The sequence below is a fragment of the Ambystoma mexicanum genome, chromosome 9 (genome assembly GCF_040938575.1).
Source record: "Ambystoma mexicanum isolate Mex_15411 chromosome 9, UKY_AmexF1_1, whole genome shotgun sequence".
Lineage (NCBI taxonomy): Eukaryota > Metazoa > Chordata > Amphibia > Caudata > Ambystomatidae > Ambystoma > Ambystoma mexicanum.
Window position 1 is genome coordinate 1,109,772,208 of NC_090931.1, and position 22,319 is coordinate 1,109,794,526.

The window sequence follows — 22,319 nt, forward strand, 5'->3', positions numbered from 1 at the left end:
CGGCCAAGCAGTGCAGTGTAATCTATTTGCCTAGAGGGTCAGGCTCTCCTCCCCACGGCGTTGTAAGTTGTAATCGCCCATACAGGATGGAGAAAGGGGACGGGATGTAGGAATAATTAAGTGTTACTCACCTCACCGGAGTTACTAACGTACTCCTACTCCATAGTTCCCTTTCCTCCATACGTCCCACCATGCATCCCCCTATATTAAGACTAGTGAGGTTGTTAAAGTGTAATACACCCGATGTGTAAAAATGGGACTGGGGTGTGGCGCAGGTGGGCGGGGTTAAGGGAGCCCATGCTTCTGGGGCTGCGCCCCCGCACGCCAGTACACACCCTACCTTTAAGCCGAAGGTACCATCTGAATTCCACATCAACAAACCTTTGGTGTTACCTGTCTTCTTCCCAAATCCTTTGTTGCCAGCGGAGAGTACCTTGCAATCACTGGACATTGCTCATGCCTTGAAGTTCTATGTGGCACATACGAAGAATCTTCGGAATACTTCTCAGTTCATCAAATTTGGACCTGTAAATCACAGAGGCATTGTCGAAGGCTCCCATCTCCAGGTGGCTCTCTGGCTGCATCATGCACTGTCATTGACTGGCTAACAGGCTGCTGCCTGGCTGGCCGAGAGCTCACTTCACCAGAGCCATCGCAGCAACAACAGCGTTCCGCTCTGGTGTGACCCGGCTTGACATCTGCAGGGCTGCTACGTCGAGGTCTGCGCACACCTTCACGATGTTCTACTGCATCGACAGATTCCAGGGAGGAGTCCTGAGTCGGCCAAGTGGTGCAAACGGTTTGAGATGAGTCTGTTCCAGAGGTGTGTTATTGCTTCTGTTGAGCCTTGCCACCTCCCGTGGTTGTGTTTATGTACTGCTCTGTAATGGTTATTCTTGAGCATGTGAATCCATGCCAGACCATGTGCTAGAGAAGGTTTAAGTTACTTACCTGTAACCCTTGTTCTCCAGCGTGCGTCCGGCATGGATTCACTGTGGCTCTTCTTGGTTCATGCTGCCACTTTATGTGCTTACCAAATCTGAAGATGGTCACCAGGGATGGGGCTTAGGGAGATGACCGTCATTGGATAGGGGCAGTATCACCCATAACAACTCTTAGGAGGTGTGACCCCCCACCCCACTTTACCACTAGGGAACTCCTCCCTCTACTCATAAATGGTATTTGGCACGACCCAAACATTGCAACTTGATAGCGGCTTGACCTCTCGCTCAACTTATTGGGAAATACTACTCCCACAACATGACAATAGGTGTAGGTGTCACCTCACATTAGAAATTCTTACCGGGGCATGACCTCACCTAACATCTTCTTTGGGGCATGACCCCCCTACTATTTACCTCAAAACTTTAATCTGTCTCCCAGATTGTCTGCGTGGGGTAGGCACAACCTCCCCTTATCTATATAAAGCAGACACAAGGTCTACTTTAGCAATCGAGGGTACACGACTTTTGCACATTTGCTGACCACAATAACACTGATCTCTCTCTTATCCATGGTACAATTCCGATCATATAGCGCTATACTTCCATCCTTACCAAAGATAATTTACACGTTGAAATTATTAAAATTTGGTCGGGTTTTGCTAGGACCAAACGAAACATGCATTGCGAAAAGTCATATTGTAGTGCGAAAAGTCTGTGTTGTGTTGCACAACATAAACCCTGCAAAGCCTCAAAATTGTGAATACTATCACAATCAAACGTGGACACCATTCTTTTCACATCAAATTGTCCATATAAGTCAGTTTATACCTGAAAATCCTAAAAATTATCATTGCTAGCACACTCACACTGGCATAGACTTCTGTTAATTCCAAGCATTCATCCTGCATTTCTCAACTCTGAACATATTCCTGTAACGACTTTGTCATAAAATCCTGCAAATCCTCAAAGAAGATTACATATGTATAGCTCACCTGAAAATCCTCTAACAAATAGACATCACACTTTAAATCATGTGTCATCCATAGATGTCTATCATCCTTAAACTGCCTCACATTACAACCACAGCCCATATTAATTCTACAAATGCTTTCCTTCCATGTGGGAGACATATACATTTGTTTGCAAGGATACGTTAATTTCAGTGCCTCAGACACAACTTCATTGCTTTCTCTTGTCACTTCGAGCATTTCCATTACTTGTTTCCCCGCCAATACAGCCTTATTACCAGAAACACCTTGACACGCCACCAATGAAGTCACCACGCCAACCAACTCTGCGTTCCCCCTATCAAAAGAGCAAACACTGGAGGTATAGGTTTTACTCACATAGCACCCAAACTATGAAATGCCCTACCCAACGCTCTCTGAGCTGAACCCTCCTTATCCACCTTCCGCAAAAACCTCAAAACCACTCTGTTCAATTAGCTCGATCAGCTTCCCCGCCCACCTACCCTCTTTTCCCCCCAACCCCGCCACACCTTCCCTGGATTGTTCCTACCCACTCCACTACACAGTATATTATGCAACTGTTTTCTGCATCCTATGTAACCACTAAGCTTTCTGTATCCTCTGTAACCAGCAAGTATCTCTAACTGCACCACGGTGCCTAAGGGCTGTTGTGTGCTTTATAAATGCTAATAAATAAATAGCATTTTTCCCAGTCAGCCGCTGTGATGCTCTCAAACTGACAGTTTGACACAACTGGGTTTCTCACTGACGGCACTTCTATTGATTTACTATCTTCTCCAACTCTGAGGATCCCTTTGCATCAGCACTCTCCTTTTTCCTCCTGGTTTCGACACACACTGCAGAACACTGGAGAGTCCTTTCTTCAGACCGTGCATTTCTGTATTTTGGTAATTACCACTTAGAGTGTCACATGACAAACGTCCTTTCCTCAGATGGAGCATAGCTTATTCATTTTATATAGCCGCTTACTTCACTGGACTTGTTGTTCTGTTGCCGTACAAACAACGGCCATCACACGCAGTTACGTTCTGGCATTCTAATCTTCACCATCGCCTGCTGCACTGTGTGTGACGTCATCAGTACCTCGGTTGCACCAGAGCGAAATCAACTTCATGCTCGCAACCGTCGGCCACCCGACGATAGTGAACTGCCTGAAACCATTAACCATACCGCAACCATCTTCAGTACGTACACATGCTTGCATATATTTCTTGCTTGCTTCTTTACTATATGAACGCCTTAATTTTCATTTTATGTTCTTGCCGTAGGCTGTTTCTTCATGTATTTTCGCCTTTTATGACGGTGACGACGAACAAAGACCAAAGAAAATGGAGGAGGCACCATGATAACCCGGGCTGTGTCCTCCTCCTGCCTTCCCCCTTCGGCCAGCGCCCGCGAAGGACTACAAAAGAAAGCGGCGGAGCTACCCCTTTATATCGGGCGGGCCCCTTACTGCAGGCAGCTTCCATCCAGCCTTGGCAGAAGGACGCCCGCCCGCCCGCAAGGACCAGAAAGAGGATTTCGTTGGACCGGTTTGTGTTGCCGTTCGTTGGTGAGGAAGTGTTGCTGTGGTCCGTTACAGAGTAAGAAAGGCTCCGGTGATGGCGGGTTCCAGCGAATGAGGATCGGGGTGGCAGTAATGAAGGAGCATCGGGTAGGGAGCAGGGTAAATGGAGAGCAGTGGAACTCTGCTGAAAGTGGGATTCTGCTGCGGGTATGCCAGGATCAGGATGAAGTGAGGGCTGGTTTCAGGAGCTAATAGGTGATCCGGTGGCCGCGGTTAGCACCTGAGGACCGGCGGCGTGCGCCATAACGTTATTAAGGCTAAATGCCAGGGCAGGAGTGCGCCTTGTTTTGCAGTAATTATACAATGTGCGGCGCTTATGTTGGCGTCAGCCGGCACGGCAGCAAAATCGCCCAAATGTTTTGCTCATGTGGGTGCACTATGTTTAATGGGAGATGGTATGGTCAAAGTCACAGCAGCGCGGGCTCTCGGGTAGTAAAGAATGCGGGAGACTGCGTTATAACTCGATGGTCGGAATCTCCAGCCGATCCGCTCAGGAGCATGGAGTGAAGCACCAGTGCTCACGAGGCGGGCGGGCGACAGGCAACCGGAGTTTGGTTTTGTCCTCAGCTGGGCTAGGTGCGTGACGAAAATGGGGGGGGGGGGTGTGCAATGACGTTGGGATGTTGCTTTTATGACTGTGCTTGTCGAGGTGGCATAGAGGGTAATTTTGTATCACGTTTGGATCTATGTGGGCGACGGTTGTCGGGAAATGTAAATAGGTGGGACAGGAAATGCGTGCGATGTGCCTCATTATAAAGGCATGCAGGGGTTTTTCGGCATCGTACTTTGTCTCCCTTCGGGCGCTTTGCACAGGCATTGTGTTTAAAAGTGTGTGGAATATAAGCACGGGCGAGTCAGGGTTTGCATCTCTCACCTCGCGTATGGGCACGTGTTTGAAAACTACATGTACTATGTATGGCTGCCGCGCTGCGCAGTCCTAGGTTGTACCGGAGGTCTGGTAAATATGGGGGCAAGTCCAGCGGCAAGCGTTGACCGGATCATGCCCACCCCAGTGCCCTACTCAAAACTAAAAGACACGGAGGGTGTCTTTCTGGGCGAACCAGACTTATCAGGTTTTAATCGGAAAACGGTTTGGAAAGCTCGCTAAGCGCCTTCTATATGAACACGCTTAATATTCAGGTGCATTTAAATGTGACGATAAGATTTGCGGGGATGTTTGAGTTAAGGCCGGCGCTGTGCAGCATCGGATTATATCTGCATTATGAGACCGGTCGAGGGGCACAGCGAGCAGAGCACTTGTGTTGACATCAGTGCGGATCCTGCTGACGCAGGTTCGAATCCCGGCAGGGCCAAACTCAGCCTTTCATCCTTTCGAGGTAAACGAATGAGCACCACACACCGTGAACCCAGGTTCGTAGCGCTATATAAATGCAAAAGTATTATCTTTTCCAGACCGCAATTTTTGTTTCGTCTCTTGCCACGTGCAGAGAAGGCGGCTGGTATTTTTCTAAAGTAGTTCCTTGGTGCATCATCTTGTAAGACATCAAACTTCAGCCCGAGTGATTCTATGCAGCCATTTCCTCTCCGGACAGTGTATTTGTTTTCAGATGGGATGTCAAAAGGGGATGTTTTAATTGACATGATAGCAATCGTCACAGAATGGGTTCCTACTCAGGAATTGGCCCTGAAATTACGGTCTGGCAAAGAATGCAAAATAGCAGGTTTGAACGGAGCGACCCCAAAGCAGGAACAAGAATATAGCGCCATAGAATTTTATGAGCAGGTTGACCATGGGCTCATGGGGTGGCGCTGGATTTGCGTGCTAATTTTGCAGTTCTGTTGCCCGCGAGACTGTGATCCCAATCCGCCAGGCACGCAGGTGGAGGCGCCTTCTTCAACACAACATGGGCGTTGAGCTGCGCGGGAGAGGTGAAATGGCGGCACCATCAAAGGCAATGGCAGCGGGGGTTGCACAACGCCGGGACAAGGGTGCCTGCTGGGGAGGCGAGACGACTCGGAACGACGCAGGTTGGAGTGCCGCGTCCACACATAGGAATAGCTGGTTATCAAGCGCGTTTTAAAGGAAAAAGGGTTGATCAACATAGTAATTGGACATAGCCAACAGTGGTGCAAGTGTTAAGTGCTGGGTCCTGTAATGCAGGATGGTGGTGTAAGGCCCATTTCGAATGCATTGGTGAATTTGCAGCCAGTAAGTCATGCTTGCAACATACAAAACGCGGCAGTTTGGTTTCTGGATTTTCGCGAAGGCGGGGTGGTTTAAGGCCGACTCAGAACACCCGGGTAGTTGTGTTCTTACAGTGAATGTTGGCAGTGGAGTAACTTTGCTGAAAATGTTGGGGGAGACATTACATCTGAAGAAAAGGGTGCCCCAGCCAAATTAATGGGGACAAAATGGTACCAGGAAAGTTGGGGGGGGTCAAGCACCCCTGCCCCCCCCCCCTCCTAACAATTTCGCCCATGAATGTTGGGGGTTTACCATACAAACCCGGCAGTCGTGTGCATGAATTATGGGGGACAGCAGTGGGGTTTAAAACCCATTTGGAACACCGTGATAGATGGGTTTGGTGCAACACCTTGGGCGAATGGGTCGATGGGATAGGATGTGGTGCAGTCATCCATACTAAGGGGGTAGGATGACGGGATGGAGGCACGAATAGTGCATCGGTTTAGGATAGATGTTGGCGGGCCCCCAGGATACGAAGCAGCATGGTGTGAGTGGGGTGCAAAAATCGCAGGTGTTGGATAAGAGGTTAACCTTGTTTGGGGACGGCATTTCGTGGGGGTCTCCCAGCTGGCTAACGCATGATAGTATGTTTAGTGGGAATGAGCAGCACTTAAAGGGGCTTTTTCACAGTCTTTCAGGTTTGATTGATGTTGCCGGGATGAACTGGGACCTATGTCTCCTAGCGCACTCTTGTCCTTGAAACCATGTGCTACGTAGTTGGAGCCCAGGTGATGCGAAGCCCTTCGGAATGTACAGGAAAGCCAAAAGGATAGGCAGGGGTGCCATTGCCTGGGCAAATTTAAGCAGGGAGGTGAACAGACAGTTCTTTTACCGGTTTAAACAGGCATATAAGAATAGTTGCCGGGGGAATATTAGTGGCAAGGTGTGGGACACGTGGAGGGTCCCTTTGGCAAGGGGATAACACTCAAAGGGAGGAGTGGTTAAAAGGGTTTGGTAAATCATTATAGTAAATTAGGTTGATTTATGCAGTTCTTTGCTCCTTTGTTTGTCAAGCATGCACGGGAAAGGTTTTGGTGGTAGGGACAAGGGTGATAGAGGGCTTGGAAAGTATGGCCTAGAAGGGTAATTAGTACACGCAGTGGCGCACAAATCTGTCCGGGAGGCCAATGAGAGGAATGGGAAGCGGAAGAGGCCAAAGGGAACAAGCAGTTATCGGGACGTGCAGATCATCCCGGGGTGTTGGTCACTACCTGCCAGGCTCATACCACGGTGGGTTATTACAGAAGTGGGGCAGAAGATAGAAGGCTAGAATGGAGGGGCCCTACCAGTTCAAAGAGGGCCAAAGTTTTGAGCGAAGGGCTGCACTGAGGGCACTGGGGTTCACTTATGGGGGGCTTCATGGGGTGTACGCATAAAGACTGTCTGGATGGGCTACCTGGAGGTTATGATAGTCACAGAGGGAGGTGCATACGGCATGGGTTATGCACCGGTAGAGGCTGGATGGCAAGGGGTGTCAAGAGGATGAGGCTGGTCACAGTGCCATCATTCGGCGAAGGAGAAGCTTTCAGGGGTCGGAGAAGCAATTGGGCAACGGGTCAGTGCCCGGAATCAATGTTATGGGACATACGCTGTATATTGTTTCTGGCTGAGGGGGTCCCTTAATAATTATGGAGCGAGAGGCTCGAAAGTGGCTGGTGAATGAGGGCAGGCAGGGGTGCCTTGAAATTATGGCACAAGGTGCCCGGAGTGGCTGATGGAGGGCGGGGCTGGCGAGGCCCAGGGGGAAAGGCTTTCCACATTACAATTGCGGTACGGGGTCACGTAGAACTGTTTAGCAGGTGTGACCGCTTGCTTTGACATCTGTGCAGAACCTGCCGACGCAGGTTCATGATCCTGGTGGGGCCAAGCTCAGCTGTTCAGTAATGGTAAATAGCTCTCGGAGGCAAAGGGGGTTCATAGCCCCATAGACATGCTGAATGTGAACGGCCTTGCATGACATGGAAGTGCTGAATGTGAATGGCATTGCATGACATGTAAGTACGAAAGGGGGTGTCCCCCTTTTGGAATTTGGGTAGTTGGGAATGGGTACTACCCAGCCTTGAAGAGACTCATCCGGGTGTGTTGCTAAGGGGGCTATAGCCCCTGATCTTTTGGTTGTAGCCCTGGACAGAATCTCAGGAGCTACAGCCAAAAGACTAGCTAGCCCCCAGTCCCAACAGTTCCGACATCAGCTTAGCCCCGGGTCTTTTCCAGACCTAGCAACTACCCTGGACTCATCAATGGCACGTAGACATGGATGACTTCCCCAAAAATCATAGCCACTCATCAGGTGCTCTCAGATTTTGCTCATGTATTGCCCCCTATGGCGTGGGGAAAGAAACCAGTGGTGTAATTCTAACAAAGGACTAAAAACCCAACTTACCAGTCGATAACAGCGCTTCCCCAGTTGTTAACTCTTGTACGGGCAGGCAGACCAAGGGGTGGGGGAGTCTTAGCCCAATAAAGGGGGGGAAGAATTTCTAGGTAAACTAGGAGCCGGTGGTTGGAGTTCAAGGAAAGAAAGGTGGTAGGGGCGGAAGGTGCCTCAGAACAGGCCCTACGTGATCAGAGTGAAGCCCCTGGTTGAATCCGCAGAAGGGTGAGGGCTCTGGCCAACATGGGGCATGGGAAATTTTGCTAAAATAACTTTTGGGCACAAAGTGCGCTAAGCTCCTGTAGAGGGGTTTCACAGAGCAGCCAGGGGGTGAAATGGGATAGGGGCGAAAGGCTCCCCAGAACGGGCTGAACGTGGTCAAAGGGAAGCTCCATGTTGAATTTACAAAAGAGCGAGTACAATGGCCAGCATGGGAAAATGTACAGGAAATTGGGCACAATGGGCTCTAACCTCCTGGAGAGGTTTCCACAGAGCAGCCAGGGGCTGAAAAGGGGTAGGGGCGGAAGGTTCCCTAGAACAGGTACAACATGATCAAAGGGAAGCCTCTGTTTGAATTTACAAAGGACGAGTGCACTGGCCAGCAAGGGGCAGAAACAATTTTACAAATTAAGCACAAAATGCACTAAGCTCCTGGAGAGGTGTTTCACAGAGCGGGCAGTGGCTGATTAACTCAAAGTCCCTGCAGTATTAGCTGGTGGAAGGCAGCCACTTGGTAGCTAAGGGGAGGGAGCTCCCTTGGTTGGATATCAGCAAAAACCACTTGGAAAGGTAAAATAAGGGAAATGGGGGAGCCACGGCGGGCGGTAACCCACCTGTGGCGTGGTGGTGTTTAGGCGACCAAGCACAAGAGGTGACTCCGGATGAGCAAGGAGAAACCCGGAAGGGTCTTCGCTCTTCTCAGACCAGCGCCCCTTGGGAGCCTAAGCGTCAGGGGCGTCGGGGGTGGGGGGGGAACAACAAGGGCTCAGCCTCCATCAAGGAAACGGCACTCTCCCCGCCCAGGATCACCTGCATGGACAGGCGAGGCTCAGGCGCAAAGGGTTGGGAGAGTTGGGCCTATACTGGACTTTTGGAAGGAACGGGGGAAGCAGGTTGTTGGACACGGAGCAGTCGCCGCATCTTCTGAGTTATTTCCACTAATGTGTACAGTATGATTTTATGATGTTGTGGAAAATAAATCTGTGGACTTTTTATGCCAAAAACAAAACAAAGACTCATTCTACACATTTCTGGGGGGGAAAGGTGGAATAAGCAATTGCCATGTAATGGGTCCAAATGGACGGATGCACGGGTTATGACAGTTACGACGAACAAAGACCAAAGAAAATGGAGGAGGCTCCCCGATAACCCGGGCGGTGTCCTCCTCCTGCCCTCCCCCTTTGGAATGAGGGGCAGGCGCCTGCGGAAAGCGCGGCAGAAATGGAAAAAGCCCACGAGGGACTACAAAAGAAAGGGGTGGAGCTACCCCTTCATATCGGGCGGGCTCCTTACTGCAGGCAGCTTCCATCCAGCCTTGGCAGAAGGACGCCCGCCCGCAAGGACCAGAAAGAGGATTTTGTTTCCCACTCACCCACCCTCCCTACAATTAGGACAAGGAACAGACAAGCCAGGTCGCCGAAGTCGCAGGACGGCGAGGCGGTGAGGCAGTGTTTGGGTGACCAATCACAAGAGACAGACTCCGGATCAGCCAGGAGAAAGCCGGAAGGGTCTTGGCTCTTCTCAGACCAGCGCCCCTTGGGAGCCTAAGCGGCAGGGGCATCTGGGGGGAACCACAAGGGCTCAGCTTCCCCCAAGGAAACGGCACTCTCCTCGCCCAGGAACACCTGCATGGGCAGGCGAGGCCCAGGCGCAAAGGGTTGGGAGAGTTGGGCCTATACTGGACTTTTGGAAGGAAAGGGGGAAGCAGGTTGTTGGACACGGAGCAGTCGCTGCATCTTCTGAGTTATTTCCAATAATGTGTACAGTATGATTTTATGATGTTGTGGAAAATAAATCTGCAGCCTTTTTATGCCAAAAACAAAGACTCATTCAACACATTTCTGGGGGGGAAAGGTGGAATGAGCAATTGCTATGTAATGGGTCCAAATGGACGGATGCACGGGTTATAACTGCCCCATCTATGTCTCAACATGTGCTCTATGGGTCAGCGCAGGCACTTCCTCTCAACTATGGGGTACCCCTGTGCTGGGTTTTCCTTTCCCTTCTTGTTGCGCTGGTTATCTCATAGGGCAGATTGCTCTTCCCCCTTCATACAGTGCTGCGCCGGGCATTTCTTTGTCATGTCCCCATTCACTCCTGCACTTCGCACTGCTACCTTAACCCTTCCCTTGGGATCTGGGCAGGCCATTTCACAACTTTAAGGGCTTTGACCTTAATTTCCTTCTGCCTTGGATGGTTACTACCCTTGCTTTGGGGTCTTCCTTTTCATCTTTATGCCCTGGGTGATGGGACTTCTTTTCCCAGGAGGGCGGGGGTGGACAGTGGTTCCTCTTCTCATCTTGCTGTTCCCCCCTCAGCAGACTGCTTCTTCCTCTTTTCTTGCACGTGTGATCTTAGTTTAATTTTTCCTTGTCGCCATTGTTGAAAAGCAGCTTTGGTAGCCTTGGTAAGGTTCACACATAAGCTGAATTACAAGTTCTCTTAAGCTATTACATTAGAGGACACCACAGGGTCCCATCACCCAGGCTAGCCCATCTTCAACTGACATAAGTAGAAACTTCACACGCACTCGCAGGACAATATTCCCCAACAGGACACCAACATTCTCACAGCTCATGCATTCACTTACAAGTACCTTACAGCAATTACTGAACCTTATTTTATATAGCGAAGCAGTGTTAACACCTAATAGTGTGTCGACATTCCTTTGTGGAGCTTGGGGACTCACTGTATTTAAGAACCAGCCTGAATCACCTCCTGAAAGCTTGTCCATTGCTACCACATTGAGAGCCTGGGCTGGGGTGTTCTGTGCCTTTACCCCACCATGTAGGGGGCAGAATTACAGATAGCCCTCTTAAGTCTTTACACTGATGAACTGTCTGTTGCATGTTGCAAATCTCAGATTGCTTGTATTGCCGAATATGACCACATTGTAACCACTTGAAACGTATACTGGAAACCGAGTTTACGGTACTCTGGTTAGGACATGTGCAAAACAACGTAGGACAAGGCAGTTGGAGGCAGCAAGATATATATACAATGATTGTTCCTGTCCTCTATAATTCCATACTGCGATATTTTAGAGCAGTGTATGTTTTAAACCTTCCGAGAAGAGCCATGCAATAGTGTTGAATCCTAATCACGTGGTGGTGAAACAACCATAAACAGTGTTTGGTTTATTATGGTAGCCTCTTTATTGTTTTCGTGGCTAGTCTTTTCAATTATATTCTTAAAACAAGAACAGAACAAATGTTCAAATTAAACAAGGTAGTACAGGGGGTCACCTTAGTTTTAGCTTGACACAACTTAGTCAATTACAGATCGACAACTGTGCATGTGTAAATAAAAAGGTAAAGACAAAGAAAAAAGGACAAACTTGAAAACAAATGCAGTTCTCTGGAGGTGGACACAGTATTACTTCATAAAAGTCCACCGTTCCATGGGTTCAAGGCTGTAACATATTGGATTCAATTACTGTTTTTCTGAATACATTCAAACAGAATAAAAAATTTAGAAAAGCACAGAATTCAAACAATTATATTTACTCATATAACCGTAATTAGGAAATCAGGATGACTGATAATCAGGATGACTGATAATCAGGATGACTGATAATCAGGATGACTGATTTCCTAATTACGGTTATATGAGTAAATATAATTGTTTGAATTCTGTGCTTTTCTAAATTTTTTATTCTGTTTGAATGTATTCAGAAAAACAGTAATTGAATCCAATATGTTACAGCCTTGAACCCATGGAACGGTGGACTTTTATGAAGTAATACTGTGTCCACCTCCAGAGAACTGCATTTGTTTTCAAGTTTGTCCTTTTTTCTTTGTCTTTACCTTTTTATTTACACATGCACAGTTGTCGATCTGTAATTGACTAAGTTGTGTCAAGCTAAAACTAAGGTGACCCCCTGTACTACCTTGTTTTATTTGAACATTTGTTCTGTTCTTGTTTTAAGAATATAATTGAAAAGACTAGCCACGAAAACAATAAAGAGGCTACCATAATAAACCAAACACTGTTTATGGTTGTTTCACCACCACGTGATTAGGATTCAACACTATTGCATGGCTCTTCTCGGAAGGTTTAAAACATACACTGCTCTAAAATATCGCAGTATGGAATTATAGAGGACAGGAACAATCATTGTATATATATCTTGCTTTTCCAGCCCATTAGTTCCTGCCCGATATCAGGGCTGTCCCTCCAGTTACATATAGTTGGAGGCAGCAAGGCACAATTTAATATGGCAACTGCAGATGGCTGAGCTCTTAAATGAGAAGAAAAGGAGTATATAAGTGGATGGCCCGATTTCACTTTTGCCACCACAAACCCCTCCATGAGATCTTCACTCAAGTCTCATCCGTTCACGTCGTCGGAGGAACAAACAGTACAGAATGGGGGTCTCGTGGCGGTGTACTTAGGTTTTGCTCCAATACTGTATTTGTGTCACTCTGTAAGACATTTTACACTATCTACTGATACAGGTTCAGAGCCATGTGCATAACAACATGAAACAATACAGGCTCAAGAGAAGAATAAGTATCAATGCGATTAGGATGATCGAACTACCCAAGGATCTTAGGAGTTTGTTAACCCAGGACCAAAGCGACCATTCGGGACTCGTCTTCCCATGGAGGGCTGTCCCTTTCTGCTGAACCAGGGCAACGATATCTGTGAATTAGCCAGCTGAATTTGGCATGCAGGTGCAACATGGACTTTTTCCAAGAGCATACATGCCTCCTTTGACTGCTAAGACGATGTCCAGCGCCATATGATTTTGCAGCGCCATAGAACGGGATAGCCCTTTGCTCATGGGACAAAAGTGACAGGGAAGCTGCATTGGCATTTGCAAAGTATAGCGAGCCGGGACAACTGATCCTGGTTCAATTTTACCCCCATCCTGGTGAAGTACCACATCCCAATGATGAAGCTTTCCCAAACGGGTTCTCTTTTTCTGGCATGGGGGCCCCCGGAGAGGTTTGGGAGTGTGATGGCTGGCAGGACATACCCCATTTACCTTCTCACCGGCCCCCCTGCACCCTCCAATCCCGGGGAAACCAGGAGTGAGCTTTGTTAACACAGTTGAAGTAGCTCCCTCGATAGATGGCAAACCCAGATTAGGAAAATGAGATCCCTGGGGTAAAAGCAAACCTGACATTTATGGACACATTGGTAAAAAGGTAATTTTGACATGTGCGCGTTTCCCATGAATAGTACACTCTGGTTTGTGGGGCATATACGCCCAGTAGCCTGAGAGGACAGGTGACACGCAGCTGGTCTGCTCTAGAGTGGGAACATTTTGAGCACGAGTACACCCCATCTGGGAAAGAAAGCCAGCTTTGGATCCGGGACCTCTGGATTGGGTAACCAACTGGAGATAAAGGTAGACATCGCCCCGGTTAAAAGGAACAGGTGCTATGTTGAACACAGGGATTAAATAATGCAGATGATGAGCACATATCCAACAACCCGAGACACTGAATATACAAGAATATTGCCAAGTGATGTGCAAGAAACTGTTCTCACTGTGAGCCCAGAGATGAGCAGCTGAGCTGTAGCATTGGTGACTTGTTCGCAAAAGCTGCAGTCCCAGTAGGTTGGATAATGAAGAATAGTGCAGACCAGGGGTGCGTCATGGTACGCCAGGTGCACAGGGCATGCACACAAGTCTCCCCAGGTTGGAGTGTCTGTTCATAAGCGCAAGGTTCGAGCAAAAAATAAACCGTTCAGTTTGCAAGGGAAAACAAATGTTCATAAAAAGTCACAAGGTTGCAGGACTTCCCGCTATGTGCAAAAGTTCAGTTTGGTGCAAAAGGTTACAAACCCAATGTTCACAATAGTTCCTCTAGTTAGGAGTCACAGTGAGCACCTGGGAATTTGGGGACAAGGAGGCAGGGCAGTTCCTGGACTAGTTCTTTCATCCAGTGGTGGCGAAGTCCGGGATAACCATAGCACCAAAGCTACAAGAAGACTGAGGTCATCAGTATAAAGAGATTGACCAGCAAGTGATAAAAGGATCCAAAACCTTCAGGAAAGGGCATGCCCGCAGGCAGTGTGCACACTCTGCCAGTGTACTACCCCATCTGGGTGGTACATCTCTTGCCAGTTGACCGGTCCAGTGGTGAGCAGCGGTGCCCACAAACAACGTCTGGGGGATCACTGATCCTGGTGAGGACTTTGTCAGGCCTGCATGGCGTATCTCCCTGTTGTTTGGTTGTGAGGACCAGGGTGGTCAGACGCTGTAGGCAAGGGGTGGGCCTGGATCAAAGTGGTTTCCTCTGGAGCCTCAGTAGCTTGATGGAGGAGCTTGAACAGTAGCTCTTGTTGAGACCCTAACACGTGAAACAGGCTGGTCAGCTCTGGGTCTTCGTTTAGGGCATCTGCATATAAGGGGAGAGTGAATTGTGGAATTTGCTTCCGTCCTTGTTCGAGGATGATTTGAAGGATCATGCTGGACTGACAGTGTGGCTGTGGATGAAGTTGTCTGGTGTAGGTGTGCAGGCTCTGGATAGCTTGAGGTCTGTCGGCTCTGTTTCAGTGCTGGCTGCTGGGGATGTTACTGTCTGGCACTGGCAGCATGCGTGCAGGTGGCAGCATTGGCACACTTGACAGCTGTAGGTGAAGTGAGCAGGACTTGGTACGGTCCAGGGCAGCAGGGCTGACTCTCTCTGGTGCACGCGTGTGTACATCCAACAACCAGGCTGTAGTGAATAACAGGGCTGGGCCGCGTGCGCTGGTGCAGGAAACTGTTTGTCCTCTCCACTCTTGGGTACAGCCGTGACTAGTGTATGTCAATAATTAACAGCTTCGTCTTCCAGATGCAAGTTCAGCTGTTGCAGGTGAAGTACCCATACACCTTGGACCCCCCTCTCAGGACCACATGTGGGATCAACCCATGATTACGGTGTGGGTGGTTGCGTATTTGGAGCAGGCAAAGGGCAGCGTCTGGGGACACTTCAATCCGATTTCCTGACACTCTGTAAAGAGTCTAAGGTTCAAGTCGGCATTCCACAGTGCTGCTTAACTGTGGACGGTAGGCACAGTGGAATTGCTGGGAAATTCTAAGCGCAGCGCACACCTCCCTGATAACTGGCCCAGTACACTGGGTACACAGTCAGTGAGGAGAGGGAGCCCAAAGCTGGGGATGAACTTGGCCCGTCGTTTGTTTGCCGTAGTTATCTCCTCTGCTTCTACCCAGCCGGAAAAAATGACGACCACAACTAAGCAGAATGCAAGGTTCATGCTAAGGGGGTATGAGGGGATGGGGGGGGCGAGGGGGGCGGGTGTGAGCTGGACCTTCCGGCACCGGATGTACGGATTGCCTCATTCTCTCTGCTCACCCCACATTATGAGACAAACGCACAGAGCAGTGTTTACAATAATCTTGAGCTACCATAGCAAAGGTGGCGGCTGTACCAATCATTGTTTACTAAGGCTGTCCTATCACCTTTACCTGAGTGGGCAACAGAGTGAGCTAGTCGGGCAAGCAGGTATGGTAGAAATGCTTTGGGCGCCACAAAGCAGCCGCCTCGAGAGCAGCAAAAAGTTTGACCTGCTGCATCTTCGCTTTTAACAGGAGAGCAAGCACGGGTGGGGCCCAGTAACAGAGTGTCCCTGTATTAACACATCCGCTTTTTCCAGAAGGGCCATGGCCACGACAGCACATAGGCAGGAAACCAGCAGCTACTGACCCAGGATCATGCTGGCAAGATGCAGCAGTAGAAGGAGCCTGATCACCAGCTAGAATTGTGGTGAGATATGGAGAAGCACGGCGTTATGTGCACTATTTCTTTCTCTTCATCGCAGAATTCAAAATCTGCTTAATATTACCTCCCACAATCTGAAGCCTCGTTTAATCGCCCACAATGGCCCACAGCATCTACTTTATTCAAATTTTGCTTTTGAAAATGGTGGCCGCATTGTTGTGTGCTTGAGTAGCTCGTTGCTACATAAACATATCTTCCGATTGGCTACCTTCTTCCTGATCAGCCAATCACAACGACTGGCAGCCGGAAGCCGGCCCTCCTTCTAAAGCCTGACTTGCAAGTCCTGTCGGTACCTGTCTGGGCTTCAACGGTGCAGCGGGGCGCGCAGTGCTGGTCATCCCACCAGCAGATCTATCATCTTGAGTCACTCTGACATTGGGGTAAGCAAGCACTGTACTCCCCACCCACCACCTTGTACTCAACACCTAACTTAGCAAGCTCATTGCTGGGCTATGCAAGAGTGGTGTGGGTCAGGATGGTGTCTGCCTCGGTCTCGTTGGCGATCTCTTGCAGGGTAAGGACCCGTGGTCGGGCACAGGCAACTACGTTGCACACGTATTCGTCCGTCTCTGTCGCGTGTCGTTCTTCCTGGTTTGTGGCGGGCCGTGGGTGGCGGGACAGGTAGTCAGCTGGGTTATCTGCTCCCGCTCGGTACTCCACTTCTATGTTGTAGGGCTGGAGTTGCAGCACCCACTTCTCGATGCATGCTGGGAGGTGTGGTGCCTAGCCATTTGTAAGAGGATTCAATTCAGCACTACAGCTAAGTTAACGCCTAGTCTAGAATACTGAATGAAAACCCTTATTGATATATCTTTAGGTCCAGTTCATGCGTTCTGGATGACTACCCCTGTATAACACCCCTCTCTTGGAATCCCCCTGACCCCACTGAGCCAAGAAGTAGTTCTGTTTTGCAAGTTTAAAAGGTTTATTTGATAATTTAAAATAGATATATATATCACGCTTTATAATAAATTAATAATTGAATAGCACACTTAATCTGATATGATAAAGATTAATAACGGAGAATCTGGCACTAACACGCTTCTCTATAATCAATAAGGAGTTGACATGAAATGGATAAGGTAGCACACTGGTAAATAGGAACAAAAGTATAATGTGGTAGAGAATGCCTTATAGAGTTCAAATGGATGCAATATTCAATGAATGCAGTACAGAAAATACTCAATATGATTTCAACCAAACAATGTAATCACTTTTCTCTGGCTATTCACTCCCCCCCTCTTTATGCAATGCAAGGAAATGGGAGGAAAACACACAGTTCTCAGAAATGCAATCAATGTAAATCAGTTCACCCCAGCAAGCTTAGACTACAGAAGTTTGAAAACACAGGTCCAAACTGCTTTGATATGTGCTGGCAATAGATGAGAAATATGCTGGAAATGCTTTTAATTCCCTTTCAGAGGTTCAGGGAGAGTGGTATCTAGTTAATATTAGTCCAGGCTCACACTAGCAATGATGCAGGAATGATTAGCAGGTTAAACGAATTTCTGGCAAGGAAAAGCAAAACTGCTGTCTTTTTACACGTGAAGAAATTTGCAAATCGCGGCAAAATTCGCGGATGCGCCGAGCGCTATTACAGAGGAACCGCAAGGACTATCCCTATCGTTTTGGGGTCCTAGGAAAGCCTAGGATCTCAGCTTCCAAATGAAAGTTATTGCAAGTCTCTAGCCCAAACGGTTGCGGAGATATGACCGATTTACTAGAGGTCGTTTTTGGTTTTTGCAAATTTTAAACGCACACTTTTTCAGCTTTAAAAATGATGGCAGAATAACACAATTGCTAAGCTGCAGTTCTACTTAGGTTAAATAGATTGAATTAGATGAATTTAAACTAAGAGATTGGTTCTACACAGTTCTGCTGGGTACTCACACTATATTCTTGAATTAAATGGGCCTCATCACGGATCTGGTCAGGGTTTTGGACTGGGCTCTGGTCTCTCTCTGGGCACAGCACTGCTTTCTCTCTGCTCTGGATAGATTGAAGTCTCCAGTTTGGCTTTCTGGAGGTTGATGAATTTGAAGTTTGGATCTCTGGATGTTGTATGGTCCGGCAGAGTGCGTTGCAGCAAATGGAATTGAAGGTCCCTATCTGTCCTGACTCTCTGCTTTTATGTGTTTTTGAGAGTGGGTGTGTGTGTTGCATCACTAGACTTGCCCCTCTCACTTGTCATTGGTCCAGCTTTCATTCCTCCCCTTGATTGGGGAATGAACTGTGAGTCAGAGTGATGTCATTTTATGGCTTGCCAAGAGGGCACTCCCTTGTCAGATTGCACACATTCTATATTTGATAATAAAAGACATATTTCACAGTTACACAGTTGCTTGAAATTACATATACATGGTGTGGCTGAATTTAGCCATGTCTCTGTCCAAATCTGCTCTTTCTAGGAGCTTGCATTCAGAGATGGTACATAATTGACTTTTTAACTGATTTTTCAATTTCTGACATGGACCCAACTTTACATACATGTGCGCAGGGAGTAGGGACATTAACTGATGAAGTTTCAGATTTTTAACATGCATACATTTAGAGTAATATCCACTTTTCCGCTAAAACCCCCCTGAACACGCCACCGGGTCGAAAAACCTCTTAAAATGTGGGCAGAAAAATCACAAGAATTATGGTATCATTTATAAAATTTTCACATGTCCGCACCATGAGTTATTAATCTTTTTCTAAACAATATTCTGGCTACAAAGGGGTGTGGTTTTCTCTCAGCACAAGGTAGAAATACTGGTTAATCCAGTTCTGCCAAGCCAGCTTGCTCTCACAGGCAGTGCCCCTCCCAGCTCCTGCCAAGAGGAAGCTACATTTTACGACTGCGGTAATAAAAACCTTTGCCTGAGTGAAGAGGGCTTTGTTCACTCTCCTGCAGAGCACAGGTAATTCAATTATCAGATAGATGGCATATCCTTAGTGTGGGCAGCAAAAGGAAGGTTGGCCTGGGAACACAGTGGTGACTCAAGTTTCACTGCTGATGGGGGTAGCTGCCAAGCAAAATCAAGTTCCTTAAGCCAGACCTTCAGCTAACTGGCAGGTTTTTTGTTGCTTTTTAACTTAACTTGCAATTTTACACATGCAGCTAGAATGCTGATTCTAAGTGCAAAACTATGACATTTCAACAGTTACAAAGGCATGTGACACCAAACATAGGTCACTCATTTAATCTAAACATTTTCGATTTTAGTGTCTTTAAATCCAGTGCAACTTAAACTGCTGCAATCCACAGCTCAGCCAGTCTTGTTATAAACCTTGTCTTATGATCTTCATTTCCCAGATTTTGTAGGCACACAAAACTCCATTCTGCCAAATGTCTGCTGGTGTTCAGTAAATATTTTGCACATATTGCAATGTTTGAAAATAGGCATTTTGACTTGCCTTCAGGGAAACAGAGTGGTTTTAAAACGCCGGCTTTTGGATAGTGGTGAGTACTGGTACTGCACCCATTTTTGGGATTTAAGAAATGAATTCCCCACAATTCTAGGTTGCATTTGGCAATCAGCATTTCCATTCCCAATGGTTTCAGACTACTGCGCGGGTAGTCCAATGGTGGTTTTAAAGCGCTTTGAAGCTAACCGGCGCTACTGTTTTTCCTTTGGCAACCCATTTCCCTCATGGCAACCCGGCCTTTCATTCTCGCACTGGTGGGTGGCAAGTGAGGCAACCATTTTAGTGTGCGCACAAACTGCGCAGCTTTCCTGGATTTCGGCGCACATGTGGGTTTTCCGCCATCTTGAATTTTCTAAGCCCACAGCACCAAATGTTGCAGCATGATAGCTTAAACGTGGGTCAGGACACCCAACAAGCCCCCCCACGCGACTACACTTTGAATTTGAGTCGACGGGGAGTCGGGTGCACAAGGGTTTTGACCCACGCACCGGTCTGTCCGCATAATCTTCTTCCTCTTCTGTAGATGGCACAGTTCAGCATCTTCTTCTCCATCCGGTACTGATCGATGGTTCTCCTCGCCGGTCCTGATGGGAATATTGGGCGGTCCACTGGGCCCATTGAATCTTCGTTCCCGGTCTCCGGATCGCCCTCCTCGGCCCGTCTTCAGGTTTTCTTTCTCCTAGGACGACAAAGGAAGAGCGGCAATACCTACTCATAGACGTTTTTCCACCACTGTTGAGATAGTGGGGCAGCATATGCATTTCATCATAACGAAACATTACATTCTTATTTTGAAAAACAGTATGACTAAGAGACAGTTTCATACAAATCACAGTATGTTAGAGACTAGATGTGGTACGTTTTATGATTGGAACTGAATTAGTCTGATACAGTACCCGCTAGGATTCCAGAGGATTCCTCCAGTTGTTGCAGAGTGTGCCTGGGATGGCAACATTTCAACTGGTTTATGTGGACCCACTTGTCTTCCCCCTCTGCCGAACCGCCTTTGGGGATGCGGATCTTGTAGGCCACAGGGGAGATCTTATCGACGATCTCAAAGGGTCCCTTCCATGTAGGCAAAAATTTGCGCTGCTTGGCCTGGTTCCTTTGGAAGTTGTATAGATAGACCCGGTCCCCCACCTGATATTCCTTCCTGGAAGTTTTCAGGTCATAGTGGGTCTTCATGCTATCAGCCGATCTTTCTAGATTCCGCTGAGCATAAGCAAAAGCATGTTGGAGGTGTTTCCTTAAATTCTCTACATACTCATGAGTAGTGGAGGCATTTATCAGTGTCTGCTCTTGGGTCCTGTAGAGCAAATGCTGAGGAAGCACCATCTTGCGTCCAGTCATCAACTCAAATGGTGACATTTTGGTTGCAGATGAAGGGGTAGATCTGATGGCCATTAGGACCAGAGGTAATCGGATATCCCAACTTGGCCCAGAATCTGCCACAAACTTCTTTAATATGCTCACAATTGTCCGGTTATATCTCTCTACTGCCCCAGAAGAAGCTGGTCTATAAGCAATATGCAGCTTTCTCTTGACCCCCAGTATCTCCCACATCTTTGTCATTACTTCACTGGTGAAGTGGCTACCTCTGTCTGACTCAATCCTTTGAGGTAGACCAAAACGGGAAAAGATGTGGTTAATCATCAAGGCAGCTGCAGTTTCTGCCTTGCAATTTGGGGCTGGGAGACATTCCACCCACTTGGTAAACAAGCATGTCACAGTCAACATGTACTTATTCCCCCTAGCCGAGCGAATCACAGGGCCTACAAAGTCGATTTGTAAATCTGACCATGGCAGTGTCATTCCCCTCTTTTGTAAAGGCGCCCGGTGTGTGAGGGATGTCGGCTGAAATTGTGCACACACAAGACACCCCTTCAAGTATTGGTCGAGGTCCTGGCCCATGTGTGGCCAGTATGCAACCTCTCTTAAGATTTCCAATGTTGTGTGAAACCCCCTATGACCGGCGGTGGCCGCATCATGGGCGTGACTTAACATCAGGCTTCGGAATGAGGTAGGAACCACCCACTGATCGTGGCCAGCTTTGGATTTCCTTACCAGCAAACCGTCTTGGATTCAGAACATTTTTGGACATTTCATCAACACTCTTAGGTCCTCTTTCCCAATGTAATCGGTATCCGTCAGGGGAAAGTTCTCGGGGTCCTCAAGGTGCTGGTAAAATTTACCAATAATTGGATCCCCCTTCTGAGCGGTAATCAAATCAGCATCAGGGGTCTCCTTACTCCATTGTGCAATTGAAAGGTCGTTGTGAGCATTTGTCTGGGACCTAGTGATAGCAGTGACCTGGATTTCCCCCAACAGGGACTCAATCTCAATTAGATCCCCTTGGATGGCCCCGGTCTTGGCCAACTGATCAGCTAAGTCATTTCCAGTTTTGTCTGGTCCCTCTACTTTGGAATGACCCTTGATCTTCTTCCAATAGATGGTCATCTCGTTCGAGGTGACCAGATCATCAATGTTTTGGATCAACTTCCCATGTTTCAAGGGTTTGTTGTTAGCACATAACATGCCTCTGGTTTTCCAATTAACCAGGTGCTCCACGAACCCGTTCCGTACATAATCCGAATCTGTGATTATGACCAGTTCGTGGAGTTGATGTTGGACAGCAGTGAGGATGGCCTGATGCACAGCCATCAATTCTGCCACCTGACTACTTCGGGGACCAATTTTGTATCCAGCGGAGGGTTCTGGGGACTCATTCACCCATGCATTCCCTACGCCGGCCACCAGTTCTTTCTCCCCGTTGTTGTCAACATGGTAAGAGCATCCATCCACATAGACAGTGGGCATTCCCTCACACTTGTCTTCTTCAAAGACTTTGTGGGGGGAATTAAGGTATGCCT

General features: G+C 47.9%; 1 long non-coding RNA gene across 1 annotated transcript in view; it reads left to right on the forward strand.

Moving 5' to 3' along the window:
• The first annotated feature begins 3,046 nt into the window (after positions 1-3,046).
• The window catches only part of LOC138489779 (uncharacterized), a 112,143-nt gene continuing 92,870 nt past the window's right edge, over positions 3,047-22,319 (forward strand). Inside the window, exon 1 of the long non-coding RNA XR_011274898.1 lies at positions 3,047-3,117. This is a non-coding gene — a long non-coding RNA (uncharacterized lncRNA). The remainder of the gene's footprint in view (positions 3,118-22,319) is intronic.